Source organism: Ornithorhynchus anatinus, chromosome 17, assembly GCF_004115215.2.
Source record: "Ornithorhynchus anatinus isolate Pmale09 chromosome 17, mOrnAna1.pri.v4, whole genome shotgun sequence".
Lineage (NCBI taxonomy): Eukaryota > Metazoa > Chordata > Mammalia > Monotremata > Ornithorhynchidae > Ornithorhynchus > Ornithorhynchus anatinus.
In genome coordinates this window covers 45149385-45160377 of record NC_041744.1, presented here as the reverse complement: position 1 = coordinate 45160377, position 10993 = coordinate 45149385, and the positions used below count along the sequence as shown (strand labels likewise).

The window sequence follows — 10993 nt, the reverse complement described above, 5'->3', positions numbered from 1 at the left end:
CTGCTCCCAGTGTCCGGGGAAGTGGTTTTGTTATAAAACAAGCTGTTATCACTACTCAACTGAAAGGAAATCTTGGAAGGAGAGTAAGCAGGCCTGTGCATCCCAGAAATCCAATCTCCTGCACATAGACAGCAGAGAAGAGCTGGTAAGTCTTCACTTTCCCTGAATTGGCTGGGTTTAAACATGACATCTGAAGAGAAGCTCGTGTGATCCAAATAGGAGGAATGTGCCTGTTTAGTGGTGGATGAAATGTGGTGGCCAATGAGCAACAGTGATTAGCCAGTGCCCTTCTAATAAAAGGAGGAAAATTCACCTTTTGTGTTGGTGATATTCTACAGGGTTTCTTGAAATTATTGATACTTCATGGGTGGATTGGACTGATTCGTAATGAATCTCATGCTTCCTGGCAATGGGAGAATGGCACAGAATTCTCCAGTAAACTGTAAGTCACAGGAGGACTATCTGTCTGTCTGACCTTGGAGTTTGTCCAGGATTTACACTCCCACGGACCCAGTGAAAAGGGCCTTGAGCCCCGAGATAGGGTGATGATGGAGACACAAGTCAATGTCAGCTCTGGCAGTGGAAAGGAAAAATAGTTGGAACCTATACATTTCTCTGGGAAATATCCTCAGGTCCTTAGGCCTCTCTCATCCACTCTTGGAGCTGCCACAGATTCAAGTCTATCCATCATCGCAGCAATGCAGGGGCAGGATAGCAGTACACAGTTATCAGTCAATTCCAGGAGAGAGGAGAGTTCTCTGTGTGTACTCTTCCCCATGGAAATATCAGTCAAATCATCACCTCTGGTCTTCCTTTTATCCATTGAATTCAGCATGTTCGGCATGTGAGGTTGCATTACTATGAGAATAGATCATTTATTCTGATGGGTCCTTAACTCCTTCGTCATTGCGTGAACCTCTTTCCTACTCCTGAGTTACCTGATTTATTAAGTAATTACTAAGGCATTAGTCTAATTGGGTAAGTCCTCACTCTAATGCTGTGAACAGGGAACCACAACACATTGCTGCCATGGAAAGTACACCTACAAATTTTCATTGTTTTCCCTTGTACAACTCCTTGGAATTTCTCCCTGAGGCAATTCCCCATGGAAAACCCAATGTAAGTTAATTAAGAACCCCTTCTTGGGTGGAGCTGGAATTCCTGACTCTACCATTTCCGACTCCCTCATAAACATGGACATATTTGGTTTTACTTGGGTGTTCAGGACCAGGCTGGTTTAGCAGAAGAATAATTGCCCGAGAATTGGACTAAGGGAGGAGAGGCTAGACAGCGAGGCTGGTGTTTGGAGACACTGTGATAATCCTCTTCACCATCAAAGGGGTCTATTCCTGACCCCTGTGATGTCTTATCAGTGGAGAAAACTGGACTGGGATCCCTAAGTGATATAGGTCTTCACAAAAAAGCATCCCAAAGGATTCTAGATTGAAGAATATCTGGAATTTATAATAAATAATCTTTCTTTCCTCTAGTATCTCTTTAGTTGATTTAGGATATGGAGGAAGCTGTGTGCTGTACGGACGTTGGGACTCAGCATACTTGGAAGACTGTGCCACGGATAGACACTATATTTGTGAGAAGAAGAGTGTGTGACCTTCTTGTTTGGGCCTGATGGAATTCATAACTGCCCACCACCTCCTGGATCATCCACTGCTCAGAGACTTTGGGAAATATTCACAGAGTCTTCAGAAGATCAATTTTGGACAGTACTCAAGATAGATGTCAGTTTTCCTTCTATTCTGGCATCAGTAAGAACCTGAACAGTGGTCTTGAATGGGGATGGGATTAATATCAGACCTGAAGGAAGACAGAAGCATCACCGTCCACATCTTTTTGGACTAGTCATCGGTTGATCAGCTTTCCCTCTCACTGGATGCCATCTTTGACCCAGATTATGGAAGGAAATGATTTCTTATTGTTAATAGGATATTGTTAAGATCTGGTTAATGAATTATTTACAGTTTTAATAAATGCTTCCAAGTTTCTCTCACTGCTTATTAATTCACCTCTCATGATAAGAAATACATTTAATCAAGAAATTTGGTGACTGACAACGAGTTTCCCATTTGGTAATTGTTTAGCGCTTACTACGCTACAGCAAACACTTCTGTAAGCACAGGGGTACATACAAGGTAATGAGGTTGTCCTACGCTGGGCACATAGTTTTAATCTCCATTTTACAGATGCAGTAACTGAGGCACTGAGAAGTTAAGTGACTTGCTCCAAGTCACGCAACTGGGAAGTGGTGGAGTCAGGATTTGAACCCATAACTTCTTTGAAACGGTACCAGGGTGTCATGAATATCAAATAACTGATGAGATAATAATCTCACCATAATCTTTCCCTCTCAAATGAAATGATTAAATCCCGGGCCGCACAAAATGACTTAAAATTAAGATAATGAGTTTTTCTCCTGGAGACTCCAGGTTGTACCCCACTTTTAGACTAGGCCTACGCTAGCTCGTTTAACCAGATAATTCCCACCCCTGCAGTTTATATGGGACTGTATTATCCAGAAATATCAGATGAACTAGATTCTTTTAGGGCTAAAATAGGTGGGTGATTCAGGCCCACGGAGGATGAAACTCTGATCCAGTGCATTCCTGTAACTTTGTGTTTGCAGTCACCTCCAGGTCATGTGAGATCAGGGGAAGCCCTTGGCCAGGATCACAGTGACTCTTCAGACAAAAGGTCCTTTGCTCTTAGGTCTGAGCAGAGGGCCAAGTTGGGTCTGCATTCCGTCCGTGTCTGTGTCCGCGTCTGAGTCTTCCCGTGTGGTTTCAGGTCAAGAGGCTGAGCTGATGCAGTCACTCTTGTTGGGAGCAGACTTGCCTGGAAGGGTCTGTGAATTCTCATTATCTCTTCAAACTCAGGATTATCTTGATCACCCATGACCTCCTTCTTGCCAAATCCAATGGCTCCTACTCCATTCTAATCCTCCTTGACCTCTCTGCTGCCTTTGACACTGTCGACCATACCCTCCTCCTCCATACCTTATCTCACCTTGGCTTCACGGACTCTGTCCTCTCCTGGTTCTCCTCTTACCTCTCTGGCCGGTCATTCTCGGTCTCCTTCGCTGGAGCCTCCTCCCCCTCCCATCCTTTAACTGTTGGAGTTCCTCAAGGGTCAGTTCTTGGCCCTCTTCTGTTCTCCATTTACACTCACTCCCTCGGTGAACTCATTCGCTCTAACGGCTTTGACTACCATCTCTACGCAGATGACACGCAGATCTACATCTCCGCCCCGTCCTCTCCCCCTCCCTTCAGGCTCGCATCTCCTCCTGCCTCCAGGACGTCTCCACCTGGATGTTGGCCCGCCACCTAAAACTCAACATGAGCAAGACTGAGCTCCTCATCTTCCCTCCCAAACCCGGTCCTCTCCCAGACTTCTCTATCATCGTCGATGGCACAACCATCCTTCCCGTCTCTCAGGCCCGCAATCTCGGTGTCATCCTTGACTCGTCTCTCTCGTTCACCCCACACATCCTATCCGTTACCAAGACCTGCCCGTTTCACCTCTACAATATTGCCAAGATCTGCCCTTTCCTCTCCACCCAAACGGCTACCTTACTGTTACAGGCTCTCGTTATATCCCGGCTAGACTACTGTGTCAGCCTTCTCTCTGACCTCCCTTCCTCCTCTCTCGCCCCGCTCCAGTCTGTTCTTCACTCCGCTGCCCGGCTCATCTTCCTGCAGAAACGATCTGGGTATGTCACTCCCCTTCTTAAACAACTCCAGTGGTTGCCTATCAACCTCTGCTCCAAACTAAAACTCCTCACTCTAGGCTTCAAGGCTCTCCATCACCTTGCCCCTTCCTACCTCTCCTCCCTTCTCTCTTTCTACCGCCCACCCCGCACGCTCCGCTCCTCTGCCGCCCACCTCCTCACCGTCCCTCGGTCTCGCCTATCCCGCCATCGACCCCTGGGTCACGTCCTCCCGCGGTCCTGGAACACCCTCCCTCCTCACCTCCGCCAAACTGATTCTCTTTCCCTCTTCAACACCCTACTTAAAACTCACCTCCTCCAAGAGGCCTTCCCAGACTGAGCTCCTCTTCTCCCTCTACTCCCTCTGCCATCCCCCCTTTACCTCTCCGCAGCTAAACCCTGTTTTTCCCCTTTTCCCTCTGCTCCTCCACCTCTCCCTTCCCATCCCCACAGCACTGTACTCGTCCGCTCAACTGTATATATTTTCGTTACCCTATTTATTTTGTTAATGAATTGTACATCGCCTTGATTCTATTTAGTTGCCATTGTTTTTACGAGATGTTCTTCCCCTTGACTCTGTTTATTGCCATTGTTCTCGTCTGTCCGTCTCCCCCGATTAGACTGTGCACCCGTCAAACGGCAGGGACTGTCTCTATCTGTTGCCGACTTGTTCATCCCAAGTGCTTAGTACAGTGCTCTGCACATAGTAAGCGCTCAATAAATACTATTGAATGAATGAATGAATGAATGAATAAATTCACTTTTGAGTGCACGCATGGTCACAAAGTCTATTTCAGAAACCACAGCATAACCACATGGCAGTTAGTTTGCTGTAGTTTGTTGTTTCCAGCACTTGGAGCTTTATTCTTTTCAGAACTTGGTCTTTCTGAGAGTTTATGGAGAAAAGGAGTTGCTCCTTTCTTAATTTCATTTAGCTGTCCTGTCCTGACTGCTGCAGTTGATTCTCAGTTTCAGCTGAAATGCAACATTACATGAAGTTGTGTTTAACTAGATCAGTAAATGACTCCTCTGATCATTCTGCTTTCAGGATTCCCAAATTTCAGATCACCACAAGAGAACAGTTTTAAGGTGAATATTGCTCCAATGCTGAGAAAGACTTTCTGCTGGACTTCTTCGCTAGTGATCCTGTTTTATAACTTGATATTGAGTATCTCATAAAAACACTGATGGAAATGTGGACCTTTTATGCAGCATCAAGAGGGTGTTTGGGACTCGCACATAGAAAAGTTTGGACACCACAACTACTGAATAGTTGTGTAGACATTCCGTTTCATCTGGAGTCCAGTTTTCACCCGTCACGACAATCTTTACCTTGCTTTCAATTTAAGTCTCCTACATCCAGGTCTTGTGTTTCCCAAAACATGGGCAGCATTTAGCCCTCTCTTGTTCCTTCTTTGCACATCGAGATATGTTGATAATATCATACATCCAAATGATGTTTCTTCTTGGTTTTGTAGTAGAAAATTCATCCTTGTAAAAGAGAAGCGGATGCTAAAATGTTCTCACCCACTCCAATCCTGCACAAAACAAGTCAGGCTTTGTCCTCTCATTCTCCAGCTTTACCTTTTGTCTCCTCTCAGACGTGAAGGGCATGCTCTGCCCAGATTCCTTCAACCAAGGCCCCTTGTGGTAGCTGCTAGATTATAGATTTTCTCTCTTCCAACGGCTCTGGGGCTAGAGATTTCAGATAAATCTTACTCTGTACAGGAGTCTGAGTTGCTAATATTGCTGCTGCTGCTTTTTCTCTCTCAGTGGAAAAGTTTTTTGTACAGTGGGTGGGTGCATAAGCCACAATTCTGACACCATCAGAGGCCATGGTTAGATGTGCATGGAAATGTCAGCATTCAAAACACAACAGTCACCACCAAGTGCTATTTCTATTAATACATCGGCATGACAATCCGGACTCCAGACATTACCGATGAAAACCAAATCCTGGAGTCAGATTATATACTTCCCCTGAGTCAGGTACATCCCAATGGGAGAAAGAAATCCCTATGCATTCATCATTTGAGAGAAATAGGCTTAAGCAGAAGTTAATTAGGACTGGGCTGTTGAGTGATATTTTTCCATGTTTAGACCTTGAAACTAAAAATAATACTATTCTGCTACCCCTGAAACCTAAGTCTTTATCTCTCTCACTGTCTTTCTCTCTGTTCCGGCTCCCCTCTCTGATGAAAATATATGGTTGAAGACATAAACTATCAAGTGGCCTTAGAGAAAAGGATCCATACTTGAGAAATGCAGCTGAAAGCCTTCTGCAGTTTAGGCTTCCTGGTGTGTATGACACTTCCCATCCAAATGTACTAAAAGCTAAACTCTCCTATTTTGCACCATTCTGCAGAGATGAGAGATGAGTAAAGAGCGGGGGCTGACTTCACACTTTTTTCTCCGTGCTTATGTAGGATGTTCAGCAGTTTCCTGGGTTGAATTTCAGCAGTAAAAACTACTTCATTTGAAACTTATTTCTATGGACTAATCATTACACTAAGTACCTCAAGATCATTCGCAGCCAGACTGACCACACTTTTTGGGTTGATACCAGATTCCAGCCAGATTCATTCATTCATTGAATTGTACTTACTGAGCTCTTATTGTGTGCAGAGCATTGTACTAAATGCTTGGAAGTACAATTCAGCAATAAAGAGAGACAATCCCTTCCCATAATGGGCAGAAAACACCCAAGACTTGTACTTTTCTCCTTCACCTTTGATAACTAGAAGAAAAAGACCTTTAAAGGCAGGGCAAAGGAGTAAGAAGTTGTTTTATCATTAAAAGTGTCATTATTATTATTATTACCATTGATGCAAAGTTTCTGATCAAATTATCTGTCCAAGAATACTGTTGACTTTGAACTAAGCCTGAACTTGGCATGTTTGCACCTGCATAAAAAGTCCTTGCATTTCAAGTGGCTTCAGTGTAAAGAAGCTTATACAGTTTATCCAGGACAGTAGAACAAATATAGATTGTGAACTCTGTGTAGGACAGGGACTGTGACCCATCAGATAAACCTGGCTCCCTCCAATGATTATCACATAGAGCTTAATAAATACCATGTAATAACATAACAAGGTAATGAGAACTTTTTCTAAAATACCAAAATTACTTCCTAGGCTAAATCAGGGTAAGTCAACATCCCAATCTCAGTAGCATATGTGTTATAATTTTCCAAGTGATACTCAATTTCTCACTGTAACATCTTTGGAATAAGATTAGAAGAATGTGAGTTAGAAATATAGTTCTCCTTAGAGCTCCATATAACAATTCAAAATAATTCCTTTCCTCTCCTTCTTGTCTCTTCTTTTATTATTATTATTATTATGGCATTTGTTCAGCTCTTATTATGTGCCAAGCACTGTTCATTCTTTCACTCATTCATTCATTCAATCATATTTATTGAGTGCTTACTGTGTGCAGAGCACTGTAGTAAACCCTTGGGAGGGTACAATAAAACAATAAACAGACACATTCCCTGCCCACAACCTGTTTACAGTCTAGAGGGATTTTCTTACCTCCCACCCTAACAGGTCTTGTGCACACATCCGAATTCTCAGTTGGCTTTCATTATTCAATCATATAATCATATTTATAGAATGCTTACTGTGTGCAGAGCACTGTACTGTACTGTACTAAGCGCTTGAGACATGATTATTATTTTAATCTTATCTCCCCTTCTAGATCATCAGCTCCTTGAGAACAGGGATCATGTCCACCTACTCTACTCTACCCGGCTCGTAGGCACTCAGTAATTACCATTGATCCATCGTTGAACGGGAGAAGAGGCTTTTTTCTTCCAAGTCTAAATGGGTTGAATGCATCATGGAATGGAACAGCGTTCCGCCTGAAGGGGACACGAACCTCCTCCACTAAGATTCTGGATCCGGGGGATAGAATGCTTCAAATTCAACACGTTTCTTCGAGCTCCGTTGTTCACATGGGACAATATCTTTTCCTCTGCTCTTTCCTATCGCTCTCTGCTCTTGTAGGTGCTTAAATTATTACTGCAACACACTCAGGACATGCCTAGAATGAAGAAACACATTGAAAGGTACACTGCAATGCACCAGACTCAAATTCTAAGCACTGAGGTAGATGGAAGGTAATCAGGTTGTCCCACGTGGGGTTCACAGTGTTAATCCCCATTTTGCAGATGAGGCAACTGAAGCAAAGATAAGTTAAGTGGCTTGCCAAGGTCACACAAGCAAACAAGTGGCGGGGTTGGAATTAGAACCTACATCCTCTCACTCCCAAGCCCGTGTTCTGTCCACTAAACTATGCTGCTTCTCTTTTCTTTTCATACTTCTATTTTTCTCTGCTCTTTGGATTAATCTCTCCCAAGGGGAAAAAACATCTCTGGAAAAGCAGGACAATCTGTTAATACCAAATTCTTCCCTAGGACTCATATTTGCCATTTAGTACTCTACTTTGTGTCAAGGAATTTGGAAACTGAGAGGAGAGTTGGCATTTGTGGAAACAGAATAATAATACTGGCATTCCATGACTCAACTATGCCTTGGATAAAACTTTGCTCATATATGGTCTCATTCTGGCTCTGTGCTCTGGGTGGGGTAAATTAAGTAACTGGATCATAGGAAAAAGTCTGTCACCAGTTATCTTATTTTCAAAATATTAGAGACCTCTGAGCAGAAAATGAAGAAATGTTGAATAAAGTAGAAAGTGAAAGGTAATTAATATTGCATTTAGAAGAATTGTTTTCCATTGAAGACCTCATCAAATTTCCAAAATTCAAAATATCTTTGTAAGATGCTAAAACAGACGATAAAGAAGTTACGGTTTCTAAACCTCCAGCTGAACCCTTGAAATTACAAAGTGTGGTATCCACTATTGGGAACTTGACCAAGGTCACCCAGCTGACAAGTGGCAGAAGAGGGATTAGAACCCCGGTCCTATGATTCATATGATGGGGCTCTCTCCAATAGGCCCCAGTACTTCTCTTCATTTGCTTGTCCTCTGCAACTAGTAAATAAACATTTTTCCATTACTGAGTTCGTGTTTACAATGGCAATACACTTAGAAATTCCTTGGGGGCAGAATTTTTGTCTCTGGCCATTGCTTCTATTTTCCCCATTGCTTAGTACAGTATATCCATCCAGTAGATGCTCAATGAATACCACTATTACTATTATTACCATTCTGATTTTCACTTCTTATTTTCCTGAGTCAGCAGAAAAGAACCCACCAAACCACCAAACACCCTGCGCCCAGCCTGTCATTATCTTATTCCCTGATGGCTTGCATATGGCTTATGAAAAGCTGAAACAAGGTAATGTTTTCTGCCAATGAGGTCTCAAAGATATTCTGACCTTGATGAGAGATTGCACCTGCTGTCCCAGTCAGCCATCTTTCTATGCTTATGCTGAGTATATGGGGACAGAGAGGGTGGATACAGGGGAAAAAAAAAAAAACATCATGACGTTTTGCCGGTTAGATTGGGAAAGCCAGGAAAGCAGCTAAAGGGAAACTTATTCACATTTCCCCATCAGTGCAATTCACATTTTGATCAGTCCATCTCCCCCTGAGCAGGAGTGTATGAATCAAGTAACAATAAGTCAGTGTCACCAGAAAGGTAGGAAATATTGGATCTGTTTATACTACATTAAACAGATGTGGATTGGTCTGGATGGCTCTGTGCTCTCCCACAACATTTAAGCTTCCTCACCCTCTAATATCCACAATGAGAAAACCGCTGTCTTCCTTTATATGATATAAAGATCCCATCCCCAGTCATCACAGTATAGCCTTCATCTTTAACTGTCTTCTTACCATCTCTCCAGGCCTCAACAGCTTTCATATTCCACTCCAGAAAAGTGATGATAAGGATTGAATGGCTTTATAAAAGAGGCAAGTTGGGCTGGAAAAATGCACTTCCCATGGACAATGTCTATGGCAAAGGTAAACGTGAATGGACGAAAGTACTTTTTGCCCTGGGAAAGAGGATTCAGCTGCTGAGGGCAGGCCTGGGAGGGGTGAATCTCTACCTACTTGACTAAGTTGGAGGAAGGATGGAAGAAATAATGGAAACATTCAAAAACATTGCTCTGACAGAAACTGCTGAGCAGCACATCTTATTCAATGGTGATGGGGTATATCTATACGTAAGACAGAAGAAACATCTAGTGCTAATCCATAGAAGTCTCAAAAAGAGAAACTATAAAGCTTGTGCTGTCTTTAATTTTTACCTTTACTAATGTCTATGTTTACTATCTCTTTCTTCGACTGGGAAGTTCTTGTCAGAAAACACCATCTTTTATTACATTTTTTTTGTAGTGCCTGAACACCAGATATTATGTCACATGCTCCATCAGTGTTTTAAGAAACGTTTAGGCCCCTCCTGACATTGAGCTCATCCTCCAGATGGTGAGCTCGTTGTGGGCATGGAATATCACTGTTTATTCCGGTGTTGAACCTTCCCAAGTGCTTAGGACAGTGCTCTGCACACAGTAAGCGCTTAATAAATACGATTGAATGAATAAATGAATCCCAAGTCCGCTGATTTCCAAGCCTGTGTTTTTTCTACCAAGCCACAGTGCTTCTCAGCATTTGTATGTATAATAGGTTGCGTGACTAGTAAATAAACATTTTTTTTTCCATTTCTGGGTTTGTGTTTGCAGCAAGAATACACTTCTAAATTACTTGAGGGCAGGATTTATGTCTCTAGCTGTTACTTTCATTTTCTCCAGGGCTTAGTACAGTATATCCAGGGGGGGATAAATGACTTCCACTATGCTATCACTCTGATACTAGTATTATTATGAGTAGTAGTCAGAGCTTTTATTGGATGTCCACTGAGCTGAATGTACACCAATAGGAACTTTTCCTCAACCATTTCAATTGAGAAAACATGAGAATTGGAATGGGAAGCTAGTTTTTGTTTTCAGAAGACTCAGCTATGCTAATATCAAAAGGTATATACACATATTTACATGCGTATATAAATATACATGCATGCAGATATGTATATGTAATATTTGTACTCATGCATATGTACTTATATATGTATGAATATATATATGCATAAATTATTCCTGTATGTTCATAGCATCTCATGCACATTTGAGATAAAACAGCATCAGTGGAGACCCACAGCCTCTCCTTAGTTCCCAGAGCACAGGTTTCTGCCTCTCTCCTTCAGACGCTTCCCTGTTTCTCCGCCAACCAACTGTCCTCCTCAGAATAGGTATGTGTGTTTTCCTTTCTCTCCTTGCCTGAGAGAATTTTCCTTTAAATGTT

At 42.6% G+C, this 10993-nt stretch overlaps 1 long non-coding RNA gene across 1 annotated transcript; it reads right to left on the bottom strand.

Moving 5' to 3' along the window:
- Positions 1–4500: 4500 nt before the first annotated feature.
- LOC120638933 lies at positions 4501–10156 on the bottom strand. The gene is made up of 3 exons (XR_005660986.1): positions 9527–10156; positions 7496–7765; positions 4501–5212 (listed from the first exon to the last, which is right to left on the bottom strand). It is a non-coding gene; the product is annotated as an uncharacterized LOC120638933 (long non-coding RNA).
- Between the last annotated feature and the right edge of the window lie 837 nt (positions 10157–10993).